We start from the raw sequence: 27,508 nt of genomic DNA on the forward strand, positions 1-27,508 counted from the left end.
GAGCTCGGTGACATACCTGCCTTCCTGTCACCCGGGAGCTCCTCCAAGCCTGCGGCTGGCCCCCGTCCACCGTGCGTCGCCAGCACCGGACATGGTGGTCAGCCGGCAATGGAGCCGGAAGCGCCTGTTGGAACAAAGCAGGTGCTCCTTGCGCAGCCCGTTAGGCAGGGGGCATCCCCGAACCACACCGTTGGCCAGGAGGGTCAGCGCCCAGCCCTGTGCTGGTGGAGCCCATGTGCTGCTCAGGCCCCCACCCCTCCATGGCTAGCCCAGGGCTGCGTAGGGGACGGGTGCCCAGGAAGTGTGTTGACAGACCCACGAAGCTGCCAAGGCTTCATATCCCTCATCCGTTGTTCTTGGGGTCCCCACCAGAGCAGGCGTGCAGGCTCCTGGCTTGGAAATGCTGGCTGCCGTGTAGACAGGCATCATGATCATGCTTTGTCGTCCGCAGTGTGCTCACTCTACCACTGCTTTCATATCTGGTCAGTAGGATGCCCCCATTTTACAGATGACGAAATCGAGGCCCAGAGTTGGCAAGTGACTTGCTTGAGGTCACACAGCTAGTTAATGCAGAGACCTGGCCTGACCCATGACACTCCTCTCCTGGCCATTTTGTCTTCCACACACAAAGAAAGCTCAAAAGACTTTATGCATCCTGATGTTCAAACTAGCTTCCTTCCTTCCTCCCTCCCTGCCTTCTTTCCTTCCTTCCTTCCTTCCTTCCTTCCTTCCTTCCTTTGTTCATTTGGAGCCTTTGTAGCCTAGTAGGTAAGAGTTCTGGAGCCAAATGGCCTGCTTTGCATTTCAACCACTTCTTGGCCACGTGACCTTTGGCAAGTTCCTTGACCTCTCTGTACCTCAGTTTCCCTGTCTATAAAATGGGCATAAATACAACACAGGGCTGTTGTGACCATTAACAGCTTACCAGTGCCTGCCTCAGGGTGAGGGCTGTCAAGGGCCAGCTGGTGGTGTTCGCTCCATCGGGCAGTGCGGGGGCTCCCTTTCCATGCTGGGCACTGAGGAATTGTAGACGTGAGTCGACAAGAGCATCTCATGGTCTGGTGAATGTGAAGTGAGAGGTGGATATGTATAGCAAGAGAGCATTTTAGGTGGATGATCGAGGCCCGGGGTGTGCTGGGCCCCATGGGGTGGTGGGAGGAGGGACAGTGTGCCTCAGTCCCAGTGCATGACGGGGTGTTGAGAAAGGCTTGCCGTCAGAGGGAGGCTATTAGGGGAGGGCTTGTGGAGGGCAGGGAGGGCCTGCCAGGTGGGGGACCTGAGCGTACAGGGCACAGAGGCATGAAATGGGTGGCCCCCGGGTCTGGTCCTCGAGCACTGGTCAGGGGTCTGGCCTGGCCCTGGCAGATCACGGCGTCCGGGATTTCTTTGGACAGATACCCATTTCTTTGGGTATCCGCATCCCACCCCCTTGTTAACTTCTGCAGCTGATGCCTCTGGGCTCTACTCTGGGGGTGTGGTGAGTGTTCAGGAGAAGTGGGAAGGCCAAGGTTGGTTTGTTCCAGTGCTGGGCGGAGAAAATCCTGCCCAAGAACCTTGGCACAAGGTAACTGTCTCTTTCTCATCAGCTGATGAGCCAGCTCCCTGCCGTCTGTCTGTCTGTCTGCCTGCCTGTCTGTCTCCTCTCTGCATCTGTCTGTGCAGTGGAGTATAAACAACCCCTCTCCAACACACAGCCACCGTGGATCTGCTTGGACGCCTGGTGTGAACATCCCAGCCCACCCGGAGACCCATTTATTCTGCCGCTGGGGCATAGGGCCGTTTTAATCATCCTCGCTCTGCCACGAGATACAGATGGTTGTATTATTAATAGTCATAATTAATCAGCCTCCACGGAGGATCTTTTCCCTGGGCGTCAGATCCTTAGGACGAGCAGCCCCACGAGGGCCCGTTCCAGCCTCCACTTTACAGACAGGGAATGTGAGGCCAGGAGAAGGAAGTGACTCACGGGAGGGCAGCTGGGAGTGAGTCCCAGGTCCAGATCCCCCCGACTGCTGCCAGCAGCCCAGTGTTCCTGCTCAGACGTGGACTGTCCACCGCCCCCACCCCCGGCACGCCTAGGTGGCTGGGAGAGCAGCCCTCAGCCTAGGTGATGAGGTTAGGAGTCCCTCCAGCTGAGAGCAGGGGAAGAAAGGTAGAACGGGGGGGGGGGGGGGGTTAGAAGCAGAGAGAGGAGAGAGATCTGATCCGGGGGTGTGGATGGGGAGCTGAACACCAGCTCCCCCTTCCACCCCCTACCCAGACGGTGGGCCTGGGCCTGATGCTGGCTGCTTCCCCCTCTAAGTGCTGTGTCCCAGAGACAGTGATATAATGCTTGCGGCAGGCGGCTTCCTGATTTACGGGCCTGTTCTGGACGGGCCTGCCTCCGTGAGCACAGTGGCAGCGCGGGGCTTCTCACACGGTCCTGCGGATGGCCGCCTGCCCACCTGCTCCCCTTGCACACTCGTCCTGTCGCCCTCAGATCGATGCCATCCACACTCACACACCCACACGGGCATGCACACACGGCGACCGGCGTGACCGGCTGAGATGCCCTGTCCTGAGACTCTGCCGTGGTAAATGAATGCGGAGAGCGCCCTGGTCCAGAGTCCCGTGGGGAAGTGGGGAGGTGGGCACACGCTCAGAGGCCCTCCGGCCCGTTCTCCATTCCCACAGGGGGAAGCCGGGGATGGGGAGGGGCGGCACACAGCACCAGGCCCTGGGCCCCCATGTGGTGCACCTGAATCTCCTCTCCCCACCGTGTTCACAGGCTTACACTTACACTGTGCCAGGCCTTGGGAACAGCCCCGTGTCACGGGAGAAGCCCAGTCGGGAGTCAGGCAGATCAGGACACACACCCAGCCTCTGTCGCCAGTGCATGGGAGCGAGCCAGCGTTGCCTAGCCCGTCCTCTGCATCCTCCCCATCTGGAAAGCGGCTTCAGCAGCAGCCACTTCGTGGGGTCAGCGAGAGGGTTAGGGGAGTATAAAGCTGCCGGCCAAGTCCAAGCCCTCCCCGCCTCAAGCCTCAGTTTCCCAGTCTGTGAAGTGGTAATAGTGACCCTCCCTGGCCATCTCATGGGGCTTTGGGGAGGATCAGGTAAGAAGTGGGCCCTGAGGAGTAGGGGTGCCCGTGACACTTGTTCCGGCTCTGAGCACGCAAGATGAGGGGCTCTGGGCACGCAGGGGCGGGTAGTATGCGGGGGCCTGGGCCACGCGCCTCCGTGTGACTCCCCAGCTGCCACGCGGTAGCCGTGGGACGTCGGCACGTACTTCACCTTCGTCTGAATCTCCGGGAACCCTGCGTTCCTCCTCTTTGAAGCAGGCGTAGTAATGGTGGGTCCCGTAGTGTGCTGGGAGCATCCGGGAGAAATGTGCATTGTGGGGGGCTGGGATGGCCCGCGAAGCTTGACACACAACAGCCGCTCGAGTCCGCGGTGTTTGTTAGTGTTTTTGCCAGCCCGATTGCCACGTACGTGGACGCTGAGTTTGGAAACACAGGTGAGCGCATAGTGAGTGACCTGTTGACATCACATGACAATAGCATCTATGTTTCCAGACTTCGCGTCCGTCAGTTCTCACCCAAGAGTCCAGGCCCTTGGAGAACAGGGCAGCTTAGAGGAGGTGAAGCAGAATCACACCCTGGCCTGCAGGGTGGTGCCCTGGGGAAGGAGGTGGTCGGTGCTGACCTCTCCTGCCTCCTGGGAGTCAGGGGCCGCCCCCCCACCCCCCAGCACAGCCACCTGCCTCCCCAGTGGGAGGCCAGCCGATGCCTCTACTCTTGTTTCGACCACACCTCTGCTGGCCCGAGGCCCTGAAAAGGAGGCCCAGAGGAGGACTCGATGCCTCGCTTGAGGTAGGTGGGACCACAGATCCCTCCAGCAACCCAGGCGCTTTCTTCTGCTGGCTGCAGACTGAGCCCACATGCAACCCCTAGCCCGCGTGGGCTCCCTGATCTGTGCCCTGCCCCATGCCAGCTTCTGGGGTCCAGAAGAGGTGCAGAGTCCCCATCCTGGCAAGGGCTCTGCTGTAGAAATGAGCCCCTGGTGGCCAGGCCAGGGCTGTAAAGGCTCAGAGATTGTGGGGGCCAAGACAGGTCCAGATGGGCAGGGAAGAGGGGAGGCAGGCCAGGCTGGGGCCAGACCTTGAAGGGCAGGGGGGATTTAGCTCTCTGGAAGGGGTGGCGTTCCAGAAAGAGAGAAGTGTGTGGGAAGTTGGAGTCATTCCTAGGGAAAGGCATGCCCTCTCCCATAAGACATCTGGACTGCTCTGGCCCAGATGGCCTCGGCTCTCAGTGACCAGTGGCTGTGGGGTGAAGCAGATGGCCAGCGAGGGGCGGGGCCCCCCTCAGGCCTGAGCCAGGCGAGGCCAAGTGGCCCACACAAGGCCAGAGCCCGAGACTTTGGCACCAGGCACTCGGAGCTCTCGACTCGAGAGTTAATGATTCATTTGTGGCCAATTTCTGCTGGCCATTGCCTGGAAATTCCCAAGCCTGCCCCTTCCATCGGCTCTGGGAGCTCCAAGAATACAGTCTCATTTACACTTGGCTGAGGACATCTCACCCACTATCCAGGGAATGGCTTTTAAAATTAAAGCAGGAGTGATGCAGGTTAGCCATTAGGAAGAACTGATTATGGGTGGTAGGCCAAGGGCTGGAGTGGTTGGTTTGTATGCAGTAAAGTTAGAGGCCCCTCTCTAACCCCATGTGCCAAGTGTTCACGGTGCCCCCCCCCCCGGTCTGGCTCAGAGAGGTGTGAACGGAATCCAGTTTAGTGTAATGTGGAAAGGGGTTGCAACGGTTACCAGGGGGAGGAAATAGAGCTTGACCCAGAGCAGGACTTGGCTAGGTGGAGAAAGCTATAATACATGCAAAGGCCCTGGGGCATGAAAGTCCAAGGGAAGTTGTTCAGGGAGGTTGAGTAGTTGTGGTGTGGCTGGAGTGTGGAGGGTGTGAAAGATGTCTAGAAGCAAGGACTCAACTCACAGGTAAAGGGCTTCGAGGACTTGGGAGGACCTGGCAATGAGAAGTCAGGACCTGAGCAGGGAGAGGTGCGTTTGATTTGGGTTTGGGGGGTCATTTACCCGTTCGTGTCTTGATTCTGCCGGTCGGCAAACCTTTCTTGGCACCCTGGTCTGTACCAGGTCAGGCCCAAGCCCTGCATAGGTCCCTGCACCTGGGGGGAGGTGGGCTAGAGAGAGGGAAGGGGTTACGGGTAGTGATCCGGGGGGGTGGGGTTGCTGAGAGGGTCAACGTAGAGACAGGGAGATGGCCGATGACTTTTTTAGACCCACCCGGCCCCGCCACCCCAAGTCTTCAGGTGAGCAAGGCGGGGGTGTTGACGTGACTTTGAGGGACTGTGTGTTCCTTGCAGACTGGACAGAGAGCCTGGAGGTTACCCCTGTGCTGTATGACCACGTGGTCCTACTGAGTCCGAATGCGTATCTGTTGCTTCGCAGATGAGCAAACGGAGGCCCAGAGACGGGAGGGTCAGTGCCGTCCCCCTCTCCTAGTCCCGGCTGGCTGCACACATGTCCCAGCCACCCACCCACCCCCTGCTGATTTAAGGGTGTTTCTCCAAATCAGGCAAAAGAGAGCAGCCTGATCCTGCAGGTTGAAACGTCCGGGGGCTTGGGGAGGAGGCTTCCTTTCTATCTTCAACTTCGCAAGTTTAATTTCTTCTGATTATTTCTTGACAGTCCCAGGCGTTGGTGGTAAACAGCGCTCTCCCCAGAATGTTTCCCTGTGACAGCAGCTTTCTCTGGCGAGGGTGCTATCAACACTTGGCAGGACCTCTTCCCGGCTCCTGAGAAGTGAGAGCTTCTGTCAGGCATTCAAGAATGCGGCTCTCCTGGTGTGCCGGGCCAGCAGGGGCCTTGTCTCTTTGTTCCCCGAGGCCGCCAGTAGCCCAGCCTGGCCTCAGAGCCTCAAATGGCCCCCGGTTGTAGATGGTTCCCAAGAGGAGAGGCGGGGCAGTATCGGGTTATCTGCCGGCTCCCCGAGCCCTGGTGCCTGGGTCCTTGGCACAGCTCAGCGGCTGCAGGGAGCTCATCTCCAAAGGGTAGTAGCTCTGCCAGACCCGTCTGTGGCCGGGAGACCAGCAGTGTCCCGGCTCTGTGGCCTCCATGGCCTGCGTCACACTGGCTTAGGTGTCCTGAGTCAGAAGCAGGAAATGGATCTGCGTACGGGGGTGGAGGTGCCGTTGCCCTGTTGCCCTGGGTAGCTGGGGTGAACCCTAACCTCCTGCCTGTCCACGCTATGGGGGGCCTGGCCTGGGTTTGAACAGTGCCTGGAGGAGAGGCTGCAGTGACAGCCAAGCCCCTAACCCCACATGGCCGGTAACTGCCACTGAGACATGCAGAGCTGTTGACAGGATCAGTGCTCAGACACAGGCCCAGCTAGGCTACAGTGCCTTTGCTCGTGCTTTCCTGGAATGCCCCTCCCAGACTCGTCCTCTGGACGAGAATTTACCCAAGAATTACTTCTTTGGCCAAGCCTTCCCCTGAAAATCGCCACCCCCCCCCCTCCAGCCGAAGCTGTCCCCTGTTCCCGTGAGCCACCTGCTGGACCTCCATCACGGCCCCTAGCACGATGTAGTGTGACCCCCCCCCTTTCCCTGCAGAGGGCCCCCACATTTACCGGTGTGGGTGCGTCGAGCTTACTGCTGCTCCGTGGTGCCTGTCCTATAGTAGGCACTCAGGAAAAGCGGGCTGGATTTAATGAAGGGGTTCCCAAAGGCTGTGTTGGAGTGTCCCTTTGTTAATGATGCAGTAGAGAGAGGAAGAAGGAGTTTGCCAGCAGAGAGGCTGACCTCCCTGTGCCAGGCCCGCCCCGCCCCCCCCTGCACGCAGCCTGGGCCCCCATAATTGCTGGGGGCTGCTGCGGACCCCTCCCCGCCTCCATGCAGCCCAGCGCCTTCCTTGCTGGCAGGAGCCGACTCCCTGGGTTGGCCGTGTGATCACTCTCCAGAAAACACCCCAGTGGAAACTGCATGAATGATTGATAAGAGCTGAGAGCTGTTTAATTTTTTCCCCCTGTTTAATGGCTATCAATAATTTAATACGCTCTCTGTATGTTTTTAAGAAATAGCACCCATTTTGCCGTCTCCGGTTTAGCGGGCTAAATGATTTAAGTGTTGGAAACGGGCTCTGAGGATGGAGGTTGAGCGAGTCAGAGGAATCTGGAGCCTGGGGGTGGGGGGAGGCGGGTTCAGAGCCACCAGCGGCATCGGTGGCCTGGGTGTGCGTGTGCGTGTGTGTGTGTGTGTCTGTGTGTGTGTGTGTGTGTGTGTGTGTGTGTGTGTGTGTGTGAAGGTGGGAGGGAGGGAGGAGGGAGGGGGCGGGTAAAAGCCAGCGCCTCTCTGCTAAGAGCAAGATAATTGCTTTTCCGGGTCTCACCAAGCAGCAGCTGAACAGCTGTCAGCTCGCTGCCCCCCCTCACCCCAATGCTGAGCTTTTCTGGATGACTCTGGGGGGCCCAGGGGGGCTAGAAAGGAGTTTCAGCTAGGACCACTGTGGGCTCAGAATCCCCCCTCCCCCTGACATCTTTGCCCCCTTCTAAAGCTTTTAAATCATTTTTATTTTAATGATGCAGTTCGGCTGCTGCCAGCCGTGGCTTCCAGATGGGGTGGGGGTGGCACTGGAGTGGGGAGCTCAGAGTCACTAATCTCGGGGCCCAAGGGGACCAGGAAGGTCATCTGCCAGTGTTCCCCTAAACTTTCCAGATGCAAAGGATCACCTGGGAGGACTTGTTAAAAATTTAAATTTCTGGGCTCCATTCCAGAGCCACAGACGTCCATTCTCCAGGGAGAGAGGCCTGGGAAGCTGTGGGTTTACCAAGCAGCCCAGGTGATCCTTATCATCAGAGGAGTTTGGGAAAGAGAGAGTCCAGCTCTAGTTCCGACGCTTACAGCACCCACAGCACCACGTGGCCACTCCCTCTGTTGGCACCCCTCTGGGGACAGTGCACTCACCACTCTGTGAGATCGCACACCCACCTGTGGAAAGTGTGCTCCAGTCCAGAATCCCTTCTGCTATTAGGCTGGGCCCACTTAGCTGTCCGTGTGTGTGTGTGTGTGTGTGTGTGTGTGTGTGTGTGTGTGTGTGTGTAGTTAACCTCTGCCACAGGACAGATTCCCTCTCCTAGGCCCTGGTGTCCTGCCCTCTCCCATTCAGGCCATCCCCTGGCTTATCTACGCCTCTCTGCTGGGCAAGGAGCTTCCTGTTGTAGCAAAGCACTCTGGGTATCAGAGAAAACGTCCAGGGTAGCCCGGGCGTGGGGGTGGGGAGGGCTGGGCAGACACCGTCACTGGCACAGTGGGGGTCCGGAGGGAGGCAGAAAGAGACCTGGGCCTCCCAATCCTCTTGGCCTGTCAGGGGCCAGTCCTGCTGTGGAGACAAAGATGTGACTCATCAGAGATCGTCGACTCAGCCAGACCTCTGGGTGCCAGTGAGGGAACTGAGGACTCCCCCAAGGTCACATGTCCATGAAGAACAGAGAGCTGCAGAGATGGCGCGGGGGGCCCAGAGAGGAGCATCGAGGATCGAGGCCCTGGTGCTGGGGGTCATCTGAGACCCCAGTCACCCAAGGGCCGGGAGCCGGGGCCGAGTGGGGGTTCCTCCTCACCAGGCGCTGAGAGAGACAGGTCAATACCTCCAAGGGTTTCGAGTAGAGCCGATGCCCCATCTGTCTGGCGTTTCAGCACTTCCTCTGCTTTGCCTGGCCGTTTGCATTGTTTCCGCAGAGATGAACGCCCGACTGCACGCCAGCCTTGCTCTTTTATTTTACTCGACAATTAAGAGGGAACGAGCGGTACGCATTTCACAGGTGTTACCGTCGACTGCAAAATGGGGCAACCCCCCCCCGAGCTCTCCTCCATTCTGTAGACCCTCTCTGTACCCCCAAATTCAGCCCCACCCTCAATCTATGTGGGAGAAGCCTGGGTCCCGGGAGAGATGCGGGCATACAACCCATCTTGCGATCAGCACTCCCCCAGGGCCCCGTCACCCCCTGAAATCTGCTCTGGTCTTCACGACGTCACTCTGGGGTGGGGGGAGGTCTCGTCACCTAACCCTGACAGGGCTCCTGGTTGCAGAGCTCTGAGAGCTGGGGAGACAGAGCCAAAGACTTCTCCGTGCTCAGGAAGACTCAGCCCCAGAGAGAGAGCTGTGTGAATCTGGATAGCTGGGCAAAGCCTGGGGCAGTCAGGGAAGGCTTCCAGGAGAAGGTGCCACCTGCCCTCAGGCTTGAATCGTGGAGGGAGGAGGAAAGGCATCCCGGGTGCAGAGGTATGAGGTGGCGCGGTGAGTGTGTGGGGGGAAACATCAGATGAGTAGGGCAGGGGCTGGGCTGGTGAGGTGGGAGGACCAGGGCTGGGCTGGATCTGGTCTGCCCAGGTGGAGGACTCCACAAGGTTTGTGTGTTTTTCAGCTTCATCCATGCAGACGAGTGTGCACATCCTAAGTGTACCTTGACCAATCGTACGAAACGAACACGGTCATGCAACCACCACACAAATCGAGAAACAGAACATTCCAGACCCCCTAAAACCCCGTGTGCCTCCTCCCACTCACTGCTTCCCCTCCAGGGTAATGACTCCTGATTTCCAACAGCATGCTATCTGTTCCCTATTGCTGCCCAACAAACCACCCCAAAACATAGTGGCTTAAAATAAACGACCACCATCGATTATGTCTCATAATTCTGTGGTTTGCCTGGGCAGTCCCTCTGAGGAGTCCCTTGGGCTCGCGTGACTCCAGTCACCTGAAGGGCCGGCTGGACTGGAATGGAAGGTTGGTGATGAGCTCAGTCACATCTGGCCATAGGCGCTGGCTGCTGGCTGGGCGGCCTCCGTACAGGAGACCGGCCTCCGACAGGGCCAAGGCCATAAACTGCGCACCCCTTAAAGCCTGGCCTCCGTAAGTCCTAAAATGTTCCTTTCACTGAATCCTATTGGCCAAAACCAGTCTCAAGTCCAGTCCACATTCAGGGGTAGAGAATAGACTCTCCCCTCTTGCTAGGAGTTGCTCTGGAAAAGAATGTGCTGCCATATTTAGTCCACCACAAGCACAGAGTAGATTTGCCTGCTCTTGACCTTTCTATAAATGCACCCCTTAAGGGTGTTCTCTAGTGTGTCTGGCTTCTTTTGGTTGTTACGTTTGTAAGATTTCTCTGTATTATCGGACACGGTTGCAGATCATTTGTTCTCATTGCTGTGTGGTGTTCATTCCATTGTATGGATGCGCCAGTTTATCTCTTCTGTGGTTGATGGCCATTTGGAAAGCTTTGGGGGTTTTTTGGCCATGTTGGATCGCACTGCTCCGAACATTCTCGTACACGTCTTCGGGTGCCCACATGCACACGTGTATGTAGAAATGGAGGGGTGCCTGGGCGGCTCGGTGGGTTAAGTGTCCGACTCTCAGTTTCGGCTCATGTCATGGGTTTCGGCTCACGGTTTCGTGGGCTTGAGCCCCACGCCGGGCTCCGCGCTGACAGTGCAGAGCCTGCGTGGGATTTTCTGTCTTCCTCCCTCTCTGCCCCTCCCCTACTCGCCCTGTGTCTGTCTCTCTCAAAATAAATAAATAAACTTAAAAAAAAAAAAGATGAAGAAATGGAGTTGCTGGGTTGCTGATAAGCCACAGGGTGGGAGATACCTCCAAACTATTTTCCAAGCTGGTCACCAGTGCATGTTCCATCAGGAGTGTTTGGGAAGCCTGCAAAGGCTTTGTGGAGGGGAGTGAGCTCTCAGTGGGGCTTTTGGAAAAGTCTCCCCCTGGTTGAAGATCACTGAGCCTGAGGCTTTCTATAATGTCCCCTCCGGGCCCACCTTGAGCTATAGGCTTCCAGGCTGGGGGACGTAGGGCCATCCGATCAGATGGCCTGCCTGGTCCCCCAACACTCAGGGAGGCTGGGTGCCTGCAGCTGGAGGGGATTGCCATGGCGGTCTCCATCCGTGACAGCTCTGGGCAGTGGGCAAAGGAGTCCCCAGAGAGACTGGGGCCTGCTTCTGGCTTTGGCTCTCTCTTGCTGTGGGACCCTGGGAGGAAACCCTTTCCCCATCAAGGCCTTGGTTTCCACATTCGTGAATCAGCAGAGAAGGGTATCACCATCACCAAGTCTCTTGCCTCTTACCAACCTGAGCCTTGTATTCTAGAATCTAACAGGGGGGAGGGCATCAGGAGGCCCTTGGAGAGCTCAGCGGGCTTCCTGATTTCAAGACACATGTCGGTTGGCCAGTTTTGTTCCTCTTGTTCACCAAACACCTTCACCGCACTGTCTGTCTGTCACTCACTCGTCTGTCCGTCCATCCCTCCAGCGGTCGCTGGCCTTGCGAGCCTCAGAGGATAAACTAGATCTCATTCCTGATGTCCGGGAGCTCTGCCCAGGGAGGAAACGGGCCTCCAGAAAGCCGGAGAAGACCCGGTCAGCCAGACCCCAAGCCCCTGGGTGATGAACAAAGAAAGAAGGGGCAGGTCAGGGAGGGCTCTGTGGAAAGGGCTCAGAAAATTACACAGAATTTGTAAGGAAAGGGCTCACTTCACTTGAGCAGAGTCTCCAAGGCCAGCAGGGCTTTGGAAGACAGAGGAGTGGAAGAAAGGGCTCTGAGCGGAGCACCAAACTTATCCCAAGGCCGGGGTCCCGGGGTCCTGGGGTCCCGTGGTCCCGGGGTCCCGGCCGGCTGCAGCACAGTGGTCTGTGTGTACCGGGGTGCTGGTGCTGTGGCGTGGGGTCGCAGAGGGGCAGCCCCCCACGCCAGGGCTGGGGCCAGGCCTCTAGCACGAAGTCCGGGAGACAGGCCCTTGCCGGGGAGGGGGCGGGCAGCGCCCAGCTTCTGGAACGGCTCCTCTTCGGTGCGCCAGGTCAGCCGGAGGAGCCCAGGCGGGCAGAGCCTGCCGGTCAGTGAAGCGGGTGGGAGCTGCCGGGAAGGTTAGCTTGAAGCTCACTGTGCCCCCCCGGTCTGTCCCGCAGGACTTGCAGCGCTGTGCCCGGCCACGTCGGACCGCGGGAGCCACAGCCGTCTTCCCTCCTCGGCCTCCTTCCCCTGACGCTCTGAGCAGCCTCGAGTCCTGGCCATCCGCAGAAGCCTTCGCAGGTGAGCGGGCCGGGCTGGCCCCTGCTGCGGCTCACACAAGCCGGCGTGGGTCCTGGGGAGCGGGCGACTGGGCTGTCACCACTGAGGCACGAGGGGATGGGGCTCACCTCCTAGTTTTCGCTTCTTCCCTGGCCTCCTCCTCTCAGACGGAGCCAGACGGCGGAGGGGGGTTGCGCCCTGGGCTGGGACTTTGAGATTTGGATGTATTCTTTCTCCAAGTCCCACGTAGCCTTAAGCAGTCCCGTGCTTCCGCTGCTGGCGGCCTCGGCCCTCTCATCTATACGTGAGAATAATAATGCTGGGTCTGCCGACATGCTGAGCATTTCACTGTGTGCCAGGCACCATGCTAAGTGCCGTGTAGCTATTAATTCCTTTCATCTGCACACCAACCTGTGAGGCGGGTGCCTGGTATCCTCTCCATTATATAGACAAGAAAACTGAGGCTTGTGGGTTGGGAAGTAACTTGCCCAAGGTCCCATGTCTGGCTGAGCCTCCCGTGGGGTTCACCTTTGGCTCTATATGGCCCCTAATCCTTGGACCATTCTGTCCCTGGCCTTGCCCACCTCTGCTAGCCTCTTCTTGGGGGGCAGGAGCTGAAGCAATCCCGGGGTCTTAAGAAGTGCTAAGTCCTAACCCACTCGAGGCAAAGGGAGGGGACTTTTACAAGGTAAGTGTGGCTACAGATGTCTGGGGTCGTGACTCATTTGTGGATGTGATGTGACACGGACCAGGCCTGGCCTCTGGGGTCACCAAAGTGACACCTGTGGCCCCTTCTAGAGGAGGGGCATGTTGGCTGGGTAGGGTTCTCCCTCTCTTGGCTTCCCTAATTCAGTTTCCCTAGCTTGTATTAAGCACTTAATATATGCCAGGCATGATGTCAGGCCCCAGGATACAGGGGAAAGGGGCTCATCTCATTCTGCGCTCCGGCGGAGAAGCAGGGAGATCACAGCAGATGTCGTGTGAGCCCCGTACCAGTGGAGCAGACAATGTTCAGAGGTTAGAGGGGGGCATTCTGGGGGAGGTAACTCAACAGTGACGAGCGTTGTGGGGAGACAGGAACAGGGGATAGGTAGGAGAGCCTGGCAGGATGGGGGATGAGGTTGGCAAGGGGATGGGAAGATTATAAAGGGCAACAAATGCCAGGCTGGAGAAATAGATCCCCAGGGCAGTGGGGAGCCATGGAGGGTTCTGAGTCAGGTAGGTACCTAATGAAGGTGGCTGCGTTGGAGAGGCCATTGGAAAGACCCTGCTGGGAGCAGGGGGACTAGTGGGACTCTCCCAAGCCACAGCAAGAGGTCAGATGCCTCAAGTAGGGCCAGAGCAACGGGCACAGACAAGGAGTGAAAATATAACACCCCAAGGCAGGGAAGTTGTCAGGATTGCAGTTGGCCAGGGTGGGGGGGGGGGTGGGGGGGTGGGGCATGAGGGTGGGAAAGCTGCCAGGATGTGGGATGGGGGTTAATGATAGAGTGAGCATGGGGAGTCTGGCATCCAGGAAGGCTTCTTGGAGGTGGTGGGCCAGGTATCTCTGAGAGAGCCAAGATTTTCACGAGGAGGAGGATGATTTGAATGGCGTTATAGTTACACGCGGGCTTCATGTTCTCATGAAGAAATATTGATACACACAGAAGTCCCAGAAGATTCTCCCCACCCACAGTCATACCCATAACCATGAATGCAAGTGCACACACACTCGTGCACACAGGTGCACACATGCTTACAAACCTGTCCATGCATGCTCAGGGGATACAGCTGTGCGTGCACACCCGTACATGAATGGTCACGCGCACAGATGCACGCAGCAAGGTAGGAGGAGCACTCCCTCGCATGCATGTGTACACAGACATCACTCACGCATGCTCCAAACATACACGCGCGCACACAGATAGACTTGCATGCACATACGTGCTCGCAGGCACACGTTCACAAACCGCATTGACTCCCCAGCAGAAAGGCACAAGCTCTCACGGCACACACATGCCCACACACGCGCAGGGATGCCTTCACGTGCACACACGAGGAGGGATGTGTTCCAAGGAGAAGTAGCTATTCAGGGATCGGTAGCTTCTCACCTGTCAAAGCTCCCAGGGCGCTGGGAGTTGCGGGTTCTGCCTGGTGCGGGAGGTTAGCCCCTGTGTGGGGAGGAAATCTGGGAAGGACTTGCCGGGTTGCCGTGGAGGGACAGGGCGGACCAAGCGTAGAGCCTGGCTCTTGCAATGTCCCAGAGAAGTAAAAGTTCATTCACTGGCCCTTCCCTCCTCCCCCAGTAAGCGTCCGTCAGAATTTACTAGAATCGGGACCGGCTAGTGGGAAACAAAAACGAGGGGCTCATTGTTCATAAATGATTACGGATTTCAAGACGATGGCGGCAGCACGTGAAACCAAGAGTGAGTCCTTCTAAGCGTGGGGCCCTGTGCAGTTGCCCGTGAAGCCAGCCCTGCCCGTAATAGGGGTAGTGGTCATGGGATTAAGTGCCAAGAACTGAGTTTGGATGCTGGCTCCACCAGTAGAGACCTCGGGCGTGTCCCCTGTCACCTGTGGGAGCCTCGTCTGCCAAGGGGGGAGATGTCGAGCTCTTCAGAGCAGTGCTGGCATCCACGTCGTCCCCCGCAGCCCGTGACGGTGGCTTCGGTTAGGGTGGGATTACAGCCCCTCTGACAGGCAGTGCTGTTCAAGGATTCCCTGACCTCTGGCAGCCTAGTTCTTCTGTGCTTTGCCAAACCCACCATGGCAGGGGGCGGTGGGACGGCTGCTCTGTGTTTTATTTGCAAATCTTCTGCCTGGTCGTCTTTTGCACACCCGTCTCTGCTTGGCAAACTCACTCCTGTAGGTCAGAAGCCACGGAGCCTTCTCTGAGCCCGGCCTCTATCTCCCAACCTTTGCCCTGGGATCCCTCCAGGAGCCACCGTGACCTCGTGCACTGTAGACTTCTCTATCGTGTGCAAAGCCCTTGCACACTCCATCAGGCCACTGAGCAAGCCCTGTAGAGGTCCTGTTCCCGTTTGCTAAACGGGGAACAGAGGCTAGTGCCTGGACCCAGGTCAGGTCCACAACAGGCAGAGGCGCAGACAGTGGCGACAGAGGGAGGTCGCTGGGCTCTTTCGGTATTTTGGAAGACTGGCTTTTCCCCCTGGTCAAGAGCTCCAGCCTCTGGTGGAGCTGGAGGTCTGGCCAGCTAGAGTAGACAAAGCCCCACCCCTCTTCCTCCCTGCGGGTGACTTGGCCCAGTCCCCACAGCCAGGCAGACTGGAGCCAGATATATGTGGCTCCGGAGCTCGAGCGAGTCCCACATCAGGCAGAGAGGTGAGAGGGTCCCGGCTGGTCTGGGCCATACAGCCTACAAAGGGTGGACACAGAGAGAGGGTTTCTGGCCGGGGGCATGACAGCTGGTCCCACGTGGCCAGCACTCTGTAAAAGGTGCTCTGAACACCCGTGGTAGATGAAGGCAGAGGGCACTGACACGATCAAGGGTATGAACTCTGGGCCTCAGCTTTGGGCCTAGCTCTGCCGCTCCTCTGTGATGCCAGATTAGTGGCTTAACCTCTCTGTGCTCGTTTCCTCGGTGTTAACTTGGGATGAGAATAGGACTTACCTCACTGCGTTGTGAGGAATCCAGGGAACTAAGCCATGTGAATCCTTGCGACGGTGCCTAGAACATGGCTAGCGCTCCACAGCATACGGCTTGATGGTGGGCGAGCAGCTGGAGGACGGTGACAGAGCTGACGCGAGTGCTGTGGACACATGGAGGAGGGTGGTGACATGGTCGGTGTCATTTAAGAAAGGACGTAGGGAGACAGCAGGATGGGGGTTGGGCTGGATTTGAGTTTCATGTGAGGTAATCGCAAACAGTTGTCGATCACACCTCTGTGGGCAGGGACCTGGGGTGACGGCCACACTCCCTGGCCAGCCCCTTCAGCCCCTGGTTTGTGGCTTCATGCTGCCACCATGCATACCCATCAGCTGTCAGTCAGCAGACTTCCAGGGCTACGTGGTGCAAGACGGGTTCGGGGCTGGCTGCAGAGACCTTGAATGCCAAGCCCAGCTCACAGCGGGCCTGGCCAGGGCCATGCAGAGCTGGCATTCCAGGGTCCCCATGTGGCATGCCTGTCAGTCTTCAGCGCCAGCTGAGAATGCACACCCCACTCCCCTTGCCTGGAATTTGTTGCCTGCAGCCCAGGCCCCTCCACCCCCCCAGCCTCTGCAACCCTGACCCCAGCCTGGAGCTGGAAATAGTTTACAGCCCCCTGATCATTCCTGCCGCAGGTGGGACACTCTCTGGGTCAGCAGAGTGGGGCTACTGCCCTGGCAGGCTCTCTGGGCAGGACTTTGGTCAAGCCTCAGCCCTGCTCACACACCTTCTGTGTGACCTTGAAGCAGCTGCTGCCCTTCTCTGAGCAGTTATTTATTGGGAAGTCAAACCAGAGGCCTGGGACAGCTCAGGGGTCACGCACTGCAATGATCTCAAGGGACTCAGCAACCCAGTGAAGCTGAGGTTATCCTGTTGTACAGATAAGGAAACTCAGAGCACAGAGAGGTTAAGAGGCATACCCAGGGTCACAGAGCTATTGGTACAGAGCTGGGATTCCGCCCAGTCTCATTTGACATTTTATTTGTATTTTCCCCACTATATCAAACTGTCTCGGATAGGTACTTGCATGTTTCTGAGTGATCTGTTCATTCTGTCAGCCAGAGTGTGCTGAACATTTACCAGGCTCCCGTATCGTGCTAGGCGTTGGCATCCAAAAGTGAATCTGCGTTTGAGAAGCTGGGTAAGCACAGCCTTGGGCTTGGATGTCACAGAGTCTCCAGTGCAGAGCACTCTTGGAGGGGGCCCTTGATGGGTGAAGGCAGTAGGAAACGGGAGGAGCAGCTCTTCCCTGACACTAGAGGAGGCAGGCCAGGGGACTGCCTGGAGGAGGAGGCTGGATCCTTACACAGAGGAGTGGAAGACTAAGGTCTTCCTGGGGTCTCCGCACAACTTGGCAGGACTCACCCAGTGGGATGTCCAGTTGGAGAGGAAAATTCATTCAGCCACAGCTGGAGGCAGATGCTGAGGCAGCCCCTGAGGGCCTCAAAGGCTGGGCCAGAGTTTGACCTTGATCCTGCAGAGAGTGGGGAGCTAAAAGGGCTGTTGAGCAGCAGCTCCTCTGTGAAGGACAGGAAGGGAGGGCAGGCTTTGGCCCACTAAGTGGGGCTCCCAGCTCCACCCAGAGACGGTGACAGCAGGGAGGAACAGGGTTAGGGGCTTGTTTACTCCAGCTAGCTGGACCCCCAGCTTCTCCAGGCCATCTTCAGCACCCCAGGCACCTCTGGGCCTCTCCTGGGCCAGGGGCTGGAGCTCTTTACCAGGAGGAAAATGCTGGAATAGGAAGCTGCCCAGGTGCCACCCTCTGTTGGCACCACCTGCACCCCTCCCTGTGCAGAGCGAACCCTAAGTGATGTGGTAGAGACAGAGAGGCCTGAGACCAGCCCAGGACCGTACAGCATCACCGTGGCAGGTGCAAGAGGCCAGCAGGCCAGGCAAGAGGCATCTTTCCTGAGGGTGGGAGGGAAGGTCTAGGGCTCCTTCTGGCTCTCCCAGAGTCCGGTGTGAGCCTCTCCAGTTGGGTGTGATCACCCCTGTAGGTTCACAGAGCTACACATGCGCCACAGGGACCCCTGACCTCGGCCACCAACAGGACTCTCCAAGGACGGGCTGGGATTTGGCAAATTATGCCAAGAAGGATTCCTTGGGTGTTACTCACCATGGCGCTTCTCCCTCCCACTGATGTTTGCTCACCTGGCTCTGTCGGAGCTCTGGAGTTGGTCTCCCTCTGGTCCATAAGCCACACACTTAGGATGAGGACAAGCGCAACCATGCCGTGTCCAAGGCCCCCAGCCTCAGTGACCTTGCAGGGAGGGAGTGGACACTGGGCGGGGCAGCCAGGGTGGCATCTGTGTTGGAGGTATACCATCCCTGCTTTGGAAACATAGCAGGTGTAGACCCTGGCAGGGCCCACGACCTGCAGTGGTGGTAGTGACCTGGCCATGGGGCGCAGTGTTTCTGGAAAGGCAGGACCAACCCCTGAGGGGCTGAGGGCACAGAGATTGGGGCCTGGGAAGTTCTAGGGGTCTGTGGAGGTTCATCCAGAGCCGGCACTGAGAACTTGCATGGGGCGCTGGCTCTGTTAAGCCTCTTTTGTATTCCACCTCCTATAATCATGACCTCCTGCCAAGGCTTCTAACCATTAGGGCCTTTCTTATCTGTTTAGCAAGAAGTGAGGGCTGGAGATTGCAGGCCCAGATGCCAGGGCAGAGAGAATGCTCTGGAGTCAGGGCCCTATTTGAAAGCCGACAATCTACATGGGGGTGAGAAAGGAAAATAGATTCAGGGAACTAGGGACCACTCCTGTCTCTTGTCCGCCCTTTGCCGAGCCACAGCAGGGTGCCCAGAGGCCTACAGTCTAGGACACTGGAGTTGCAGGTATCTAGGAAAAACATCTGGGCTCCAAGGGAGTCTAGGGTCAAAGAGGGCTTCCTGGGGCTCCTGGGTGGTGTCTGACTCTTGATTTCAGCTTACGTCCTGTTCTCATGGTTCCTGAGATTGAGCCCCTCATCGGGCTCCGTGCTGATAACATGGGGCCTGCTTGGGATTCTCTCTCTCTCTCTCTCTCTCTCTCTCTGTCTCTCTCTCTCTCTCTTTCTCTGCCCCTCCCCCATGCACACTTTCTCTCTCTCTCAAAATAAATAAATGAACATTAAAAAAAAAAAAAAAAAAGAGGCCTTCCTGGAGGAGGTGGAGCTCCAGCCGGACCCTGAAGAATGAACGTGACTATGAACTGAAAGCATTCCAAGCAAAGGGACCAGCTGAGCCAAGGCCCTGAGGCAGGCACTCAGAGTAGGGGTGAGGGGCAGATCAGCGGGCTGGATGGAGGGCACAGACTGGGCAGTGAGGAAGTGAGTTGGACATGCCCCCTAGAGGCCAGATGGCAGAAGGAGGAGGAAGCTTGCACTTTGCTTCTAACTTACTAAATCCCTGAACAGATTCCTGCCGTACTTCCATTCCTCAGTTTCCCTCAGATCTCCCTGGACTTCCAGACACAGCAGGGCAGTGCCTCAGTGGAAGGGCCTGCCTTTGGGGAGGCTGTGGGCAGGTGCCAGGATCCTAGGCTCCCTGGGAGTTGGCGGGCAACTGGGCAAGGGCACTGGTGCTGGACCCAGGCCTTCTCTTTGGCTGGGGAGAGCTGACCTCAGACTCCAGGGGCTTGCCAGGAGTCTCCCCCAGCCTGGGAGGAGGGGAGATCAGGCCCTCTGGGGCAGACCCTCCTATGGGCTAAGGATCTGGCTCCCAGAGCAGATTCTGGAGCTGAGAGTTTGGAGGGTGGGCCTCCCCTGTCCTTCCTGTCACCAACTACTGCTTTTCTTCTCTCAGAGAAGGGGGGAAGGGGTGGCCATCCGCAAGGGCATGGGCCAGCTCAGAGCCGGACATAAGGAGGTGATCGTTTGAGCCCTGCACGCCCGTGCCAGGCCTGTGATGCGTCGCGGGCTCTGTGTGCTGGTGCCCTTCTGAGTTCAGGCCCTCCCTGGAGCCCTGGGCTCAGCCCAGGTTGTGTTTGCTGTCCCTCCACTGACCCACAGCGGCCTTTCTCACCCTCTCCCTATGAGCAGGGTGGTAGCCACAGGCTCTTCGACTCCTAATACCCAAGACTGAGCAAATCTCCCCAGCAGTTTGCACAGCGGCCAGCTCAAGCCCTGTTAGCCCGGACCTGGCCTGGGTTCCTGCTTGGGAAGCCCAGAACTGTCTTCTGCAAGAATACAGCAACCACCCACAGCAAGAAGGGCAAGCCGCCTTCATGCAAAGTCTCTTCATGACCCCGGCTCCTCTCACCCTCGTAAATAATGAAATGGTGGGCTTTGTGGGGGCCCGTTTTGTAGAAACTGCAGTTCTGGAAGAGAAGGTAGGAGACTTGGCCAGGGTCATGCTGACAAGCCAGAGCTCAAACCCAGGGTCCTAGGCCCCTAGTCAAGCTCCTTTGGGGACAAGCCAGTGTTTCCCGTTCATGCCAGAAGGCAGATGTGCCAGGGCCTAGAGGATGTGGAGGAAGGGAGACCCACCCTGGGGGCCCAGGGGCCCAGGAGCCGAAAACACACAGGGGACTGTCTCTCTTCCTTGCCTCCAGCTACTTTAATTGGCTGGGTCTGCCAGTGTAGTGACATTTACCTGGTGGGGAGGAGGGCCTCCTTCCTCTTGAATCAAGATGCTAAAAATAACTAGGCCCAGCTTCCCGGGGCCCCTGCCCAGCCAGCGCCTGCCTGCCCACCTCAGCGATCTTTTTCCTGGGTGCTGGAAGCTAATTGCTTTGTGAGCACGCGGTTCCTGGCGCTGAGGACTTCCTAGGGGTCGTGGCAGGAATGGCATTGCTCACTCGGCTCCGAAAGACTGAGAGGTCTCTGCAAGGCCTACCTGACCCCCAGATATTGAAGCAATAGGCCCCTCCCCGAACCCCTGCACCCACCCCCTTTTTCCCCGGGTGCAGTAGTACCCTGCCAGGCTGGCCACCCTACCCCTACGTGTTTGGGCCCCTTTCTAGAGCTGCCAGAGTTTCTCCAGGGTTGCCTGAACTCTAAGGGGAGGGGAAGCTGTGCCCCTCATCCTCAGAGTTATCTGGTGCCCACCTCAAGTCCTAACATGGACATACAAGTCGTGGCTGCCTGCCTTCCTGCTACCTGTTCGTCCTGTTACATGATCAGCCAAGAGGAGCCCAGGCTTTGGAGCTGGACATGTTTAAATCCAGCTGTGCAACCTTCGCAAGTTTCTGAGCCTCTGTGTTCTCATCTGTGAAGTGGGCATCATCAGTGATCTGGTCGTGTCGTTGTCAGAATGAAATGAGGTGATTTGCAGAGTGGCAGATGAAGACGGCTGGGCCCGCAGGGCCACTAGGAGGCCTGAGTACCTCTGGGGGCTTTCCTTTCTCTTCCCTTCCTCTTGCTATGGTATCAGCAGGCCCTAGTAACCTAATAAATTTGGTTGATGTGTTCGGACCGGAGGGGACAGTCTTGATCCAGACTGAGGATCAGGGACTCAGTCTCCCTGGGAGCAGGGGTCCCTTGCCTGTTCCTACGCGGCCCCAGAGCGGCCTGCTAGGCCTGCCCCGCCCGTGTGTTTGTCTACTTCTTGCCCTGGGTCAGTGTAACCAGAATTGTGTTGACACTGGCCTACAGGTCCCTGGCTGTGGGGTCAGCCCCGTGGAAACAGAAGTGGTTCTCTGAGCTCTGTATTTGCTAGCCGTGGGCACCCAGGCCAGTGGCTGAGCTCATCCGTGAGTTCTGCATGTGAAAATGGGGGTAGTAACGGCCCCTGCCCCGTAAGCGCTGTGAGATTAAACTGGCACAGATATACAGTGGGGTCTGGCTCGGGGAGAGCACTCAGGGTGCATTAGCCAGTCCTCATGGTAGTAAGATAGCAGGAGCCGTCGGTGGTAATAACCGTGGCCACCTGCCATTTGTTGAATGGTTAGTTTCGGGTGCTGTGTCAGGTGCTAAGTACTTTACGTACATTATTTAACTTCATCTTCATGGCAGCCGTGCACAAGGTGCTCTTATAAGCATCGTGTTCCAGATGAGGAAACCGAGGCACAGAGAGGTCACGTACAATCTGAAAGTGGTAGAACTAAAAACCCGAACTTAGGTTCAGCCCTGCTAGGGTGACCAACAGTTAGGGTTGGCCTGGGACCACCCCGGTTTTAGTACCGGGAGTTCCGTATCCCACACACCTCTCCATTGCTGGCACACCAGGACAGCTGACCATGCGAGCCCCATCTAAATCCTAAGCCCTGCCCGCCCCTCTGGACTCCCTCCTTGGTTCTGGGGCTGGCTGGTGCACTCTGGGCTCTGGAGGTCCTGCTCCCGCTGGGCCCCTTCCCCCACCTCACAGATTCCACTTCTAGACTGTCCTCTTTGCCCATCCCCCACAGCTTGGCTGCAGTTCCCCACCCCCACCCCCATCCAGCTTCCTCCTCTCCCTCTCTCCCATCTGCCAGCAGGAGGACTGTGGCTGTGCCCCCACCCCCACCCCGACCAGTCTTCACTCTGCCCATTTGCACTAAGGGCTTTGGCACCTCTGCTGCTGGCTTTCTAGAGATGCTCTGGAGACCTCTTCCTTAAAAGAAGGAAGGTGGAGTGAGCCCCCACCCCCAGCCCTGGCCCAGGCAGCCTGGCGAGATCGCACTGGCCCTCCTTCCGGTGAATTGATGGAGGGCACTGCTGACAAAGGAGAAAGGTCAGCAGGGGGACAGAGCCGAGGTGGTGGCAGCCTGCTGGCCGGCACTGCCCTCCCCCACGTCAGGGCTTTCTAGGGGGCGGGGCCCAGTGCTCCTTGGGGTCTGGTCAATTCCTATTGACTCAGGCAGCCACTGGCTCAGCACGGCTGAGCAGCCGGGCCCCCAGAGGGCTAGGGGAGACGCCTGGGTCATTCCTGACACCTCCCTCTCCCTCACCCCCACATCCAACGATCATTCCGACCCCTGACCCATCTCTGGACCTGCGTCCTCCTCACCATCCCCACCTTCTGCTGGCATTTGGGTCTGACCATCTTCTTGCCTCTCAACTACTCAGCCCTTCCCGGCCCTCTGCTGCCCTCCCTGGCTTCCCACTGTCACCAGGAATAAAGCCCAAGTTCCAAGGCTGACATTAAGGCCCTCCTTGGGTTCAGTGAGCCTGCCCAGAGCTGCCTTCGCTGAGGACTTCCTTGTGCCTGTACCCTCCCCACCCTCTGACAAGGGCCTCTCCCAGCCCTCTCTCCCTGCTCGGGTGACTCTCCCTGCAGACATGTCTTTCCAGGGCCTGGCCCACCACTTTCGTCCCCAGGACTCTGTCCTCTGGGGGAGGTTGGAAGAGGTCATCTGTGAGGTAGCAGCACCCTGAGGGCCAAGCCTGCAGCAACAGCCTGTGACCAGGACGCTGGCCCGAGTCGTTGCCCACTCCATGCCTTTCCTCCGACTCCCCCTTAAGCCATCCAGTGCAACTCATGCCCTAGCTTCCGGAGGGCAGGAGCCACCTGTCTCCCCAGCTCACACAGGGGCTAAGCCCCAATGAGGGCAGGAGGCACAGTGGTTAGCGTGCAGGCTCTGGGACCCAACCCCAGCTCTATCACCTACTAGCTGTGCGACCTTGGCAGTCACTTAACCTCTCTGAGCCTGAGTGGTACTAATTGTGGGATATGGGTAGTAATAGTCCCTCCTTCTCGGGATGGTGAGAGTCAGTGTAATGACAGGTGTTGAGTATTTGCAGGGCCCTGGAACATTTAACGGATCAATAAAGTCATCTCTCTTCCTTACCATCAGAGCAGGCAGCTACCCTATTCAGGAGATGGGGAGCCTGCCCTCCAAATGGGCTCCTCCTGGTGATTTGGATGGACCTTCCGCTTCTGCCCCCTCACCGCCCCCTCTTTGCCCTTCATCCTGTCCCAGCACTGCTCCCTTACATCCCCTATGACCCCAGGAAACCCAGACCTCCCTGGCTTCGTGCTGTCACCTGCACACCTGCCTTATCCACCCTGTGTCCACAAGATGCCTTCAGAGCAGGGGCCAGGATTTATTATCGGTTTCCCTCGCGGCCCCTCACAGGTGCCTAGAGCACAGCAGGTGCCTAATAGTTGTTTCCCGGGTTGAACTGATGTTCACCAAGCCAAAGTCACCTCTAAGAACAACACAGCAAGGAGCAGCCGGCCCCTGTGCTCATCTGCAAACTGCCGAGGGGCACTTCTGAGCCGGGGGTGACACTAGGTGAGATGCCTGCCCACCCTAGCGTCCTCGGTGCACTCAGGGGAGGCGGGGAGGGGACTGGGGCGGCGCCACGGTTTGACCACCGTGTTAGAAGGGGTTTCGAAGCCCGTGCCTCGTACCGTCCTCTGAACTGTCTTATTTGCCTGGGTCCTTTCCCCACCCCCACGGTTTTCTGTGAAATTGTGTTATTATATTTAAACAAATCAATTCCACTGCAGAGTTTTCCTGTCCTAATGGTGAGTGTGCGGCACAAATACCATTGATCCCTCACAGCCCTGAAAAACAGTTGATGGATAGCACCCGGGCTGGTCTTTGGAGAGGCACTTAGAGCAGCTGTGTGCAGCCCCCTCCGCTCCCCCACACCCACGCCGCCCCCCCATCACGACCCCACCCCACCCCGAATGTCGAGGTTGTGCAATGAAAGGACACCCCCAGCGCTGCCAGGGGTGGAATGTCAGCACAAGGAGCCGGCCCCTTGTGCTGGTAAAACAATCACACTGCAGATTTTTATTGATTTTGGCCGAAGGCAGGAGCGAGGCTTACGGAGCAGAGAAGGGGTGCGGTGTGATCTTTGTCTTTCCTTACAAGTTCAGAGCTCTGTCCCGAGTGACGAGTGACGGCAGACAGCAGCTCAGGCACCATCTCCAGACCTTGATGGCGCTGCTTTTTATTAAAGGGGCTGGAGGGCTGGCTGGGCTGGGGGAGTGTGAGGGTCCCCTTGATGAAGTCCTTCGGAAATCCTGCTGTTCAAAGTCACCGCACAGGGCTCTGCCTTGCAGGTCACCGTCACGGGCTTGTTTGAGCTTTTTAATGGCCCCAGGTTCGGGCGGACAGGTATTACTACTCTAGTTTAGAGATGGGCAGCCTGAGTCAAGGGCAGTCACTAGAGCAGGGGAAGGGCTGCTGCCTTCTGCGGCCAGAGGAGCCCCAGGCCCTGAACGCTCCCGTCTCCCTCCTGCACCAGCAATGACAGGAAGTTCCTCTGACTACCAGCCTTTCTGCTGTCCCTTCACCTGTTCCTGGGCTTTCTGTCTGTGGAGCCCAGGTTGTCAGCCGGAAGGGCCTACGTGGTCATCATGCAAGGGTCTCAAATCGGTACTCCACGGCATGCCACACAAGCCTGTGCACTGGGCCGGGGTAAGGCAGGAGGGAGCAGCAGGGACTGCGGCAAAGGAGAATGCCTGCCTCGCCTAAATCCCTAAAAGCACAGAGGTTTTAATAACTCCGTGCCCATGAAACTGTATGGGATGGGACTGTGGGCTGAATTTGTCACTGCCCGTCCCCCATTCTAGTACAGGCCTTTGTTTGGGAGACAAGAATGTGTGGCCTGGAGTTGAGAGTGGCTCCTCGAGGTCACAGTGCAAGGCCACAGAGCTAGGATTTGGGTCTGGGAGGAGGTGGGGCCTCTGGCAGTGCTGTCTCCCCTCCCCCTGGGCTTGATGAGGCCACCCCAGCAGTCAGGGTTAGGGGGCAGGGCAGGGGGCCCCTAACTGTCCTAGGACACATAGGCCCCTCACTCAGGAGACCCAAGAGTGGCCCGGTGTGCCTCCCTTCCCTTCACTGTCAGAGCACTTACACCCCCACCCCAACCCCCGCAGACAAACCTCCTGTCCCCTGTAATCAGGTTAGCTTCCTGCTCTGTGCTCCCTCAGCTGAGCTGAACCAGCTGCCTCTAATGGCCTGTGGCTCTCCCCCTCTCCCTGGCTCTGGGGGTGGGGGAGGGAAGGTAAGAAATGAACCATGAGTGGGAAGGGGCTACCTTGCTCTCTCCATTCAGACCTTTCCATGGCTCCTAGGGTCAAGTCCAAACCCTTAGCCTGGCATCCAAGACCCACTGCCATGAGGCCCTGCTTATCCTCCACACCCCTGATAATGCTCTTTCCTATGGTCATGGGATGCTATGTCCCACCTCCTGGTCTTTGCATGTGCAGATCCTTTTGCTGCTTCCCACCTTCTCGGAAAACTCCTATGCAACCCTCAAAACCCAGCTCCCATCTCTTCCTCTGGGCTGCCTCCACTCAGGACTCCTGCCTCTGTACTCCCACTGGAGACTCCCCTGGTCTGGAATGTAATCCCCGCGTTTGGGTACTTTATTCTGCACCTGGTGCTGCTGAGTTCCTGGAGGAAAAGGAGAATATTTTAGAAGAATATGCCTCCAGATGCAGTATGGAGAATGCTCAGTGAAGGACTAGGGCCAGAAAAGAAGAAAGAAGTAGGGACCAGGGTTAGAAAAGAGACAGGAGTGCACAGAACAGCTGTTCCCAGCCCGTCCACACAGCTCCAGCCTACTTCCTGTCAAGGAGGCCATTCCCAGGGACACATGCAGGGCCTGAAATAGACACGTGGGGGCCTTGGTGGTACACTTCCACAGCCCAACACTGAGCGCCAAGCACCCCTCCACTCCTTAGGTGTTGAAACTCCTCTCCTCCCAGGACCCTGCCCTTGCAGCCAAGACCCCCTTCCCCAGCCATGCCCAGGCCTTTTCCCTCCGTTCCTGCTAACTTTGTTTTATAAATAAACGATATAAATAGGCCCCTCTGATTCCTCGGAGTGCGCAACGTTTAAGGACGGGGGCACGGCTGCAGGCATAATTGTACTACCAAATCCATCAGCTGCCTAATTACCATTTATTTTGCATTTATTTCTGCTAATTAAAAAGAGAGAAACTCCTAACAACTTTTACGTAAATACTATATTTGTTCTATGTAAAGATGGGATGCTAATTTGCTGGTGATTAGCTGATTATCTAATTTTGTAGCTGTCACACAGGATGGCCCTGTCCCCCCTTGGCACCCCAGAAGCCACTTGAAGCCCCTGGTCAGGGCTGGGACGGATAGGTCAAGGGAGGTCTCCGTAGGTGGTTAGAAGGTCTGGCTGAGGCCCAGAGGCCACCAGGAGCATCACACGTCACCAGGGTTCAGAGAGGCTGAGAGGAACCTTTGGCTCATTCACTGTTTCTGTGCAGATGAAGAAACTGAGGCCCAGAGAGGTCTAGCATCCCGCAGGAAAACAGTAGCAGAGACAGACTCCTGACACAGGTGTTTAGGCTCCCCTTCCAGCGCTCATCCCGCTGTATCGTGCTAATGTCGGGAGGAATTTGCAGGGAGATGGCTTTGTCTGCAGCCCAGAACTATGTGCACCAAACTCCAGCCCCAGTAGAGGAAAGACGTCATCTGGTCTGAGCTGATGACCAAACCAGACCTTCTGTGTACCCTTCTGGAAACATACACCTTCTCCCACTTCCCCGCCCAGCCCTGGGCTCTGCTCCCACAGGCCCCTGAGCACACCTACAGAGGCTTGCCTCCCAAGTCCAGGCCAGCTTTCCCGGGACCTGCCTCCGCTCATGGTATCGGGCCTTGAGCTCTGTGGGCTACCAGGACCTCTGCGAGTGTCTGAATTTCAGATCTTAAGATTATGTGTTTATTTTCATGGGAATTAGAAAAAATATAGAATATAGCAAACCCGTGATTTCACAGACTGTATTGCTTTGAATGAGAGTAAGTAAAAAGAAAGTGATTTAAATAACAAAACGTAAATAATTTAGAGGGAACACAGATGTGGCTTGAAGTATCTAGTAACTGAAGCTGGGGACATGCTCAGGGAGGGTGTGAGAACACCAGGTCCAGAGGCCAGGCGGGCGAGGCCGGGGTCAGCAGCAGGGA

General features: G+C 57.4%; 1 protein-coding gene across 5 annotated transcripts in view; it reads left to right on the top strand.

Annotated features, from left to right (window-relative positions):
* The window catches only part of ZMIZ1 (zinc finger MIZ-type containing 1), a 233,733-nt gene that overhangs the window by 34,976 nt on the left and 171,249 nt on the right, over positions 1–27,508 (top strand). For all 5 annotated transcript variants that reach the window (XM_042907519.1, XM_042907513.1, XM_042907518.1 and 2 more), the window contains exon 2: positions 11,961–12,084. The gene's annotated coding sequence lies outside the window, so the exon portion shown is untranslated. The remainder of the gene's footprint in view (positions 1–11,960; positions 12,085–27,508) is intronic.

Source organism: Panthera leo, chromosome D2, assembly GCF_018350215.1.
Source record: "Panthera leo isolate Ple1 chromosome D2, P.leo_Ple1_pat1.1, whole genome shotgun sequence".
NCBI lineage: Eukaryota > Metazoa > Chordata > Mammalia > Carnivora > Felidae > Panthera > Panthera leo.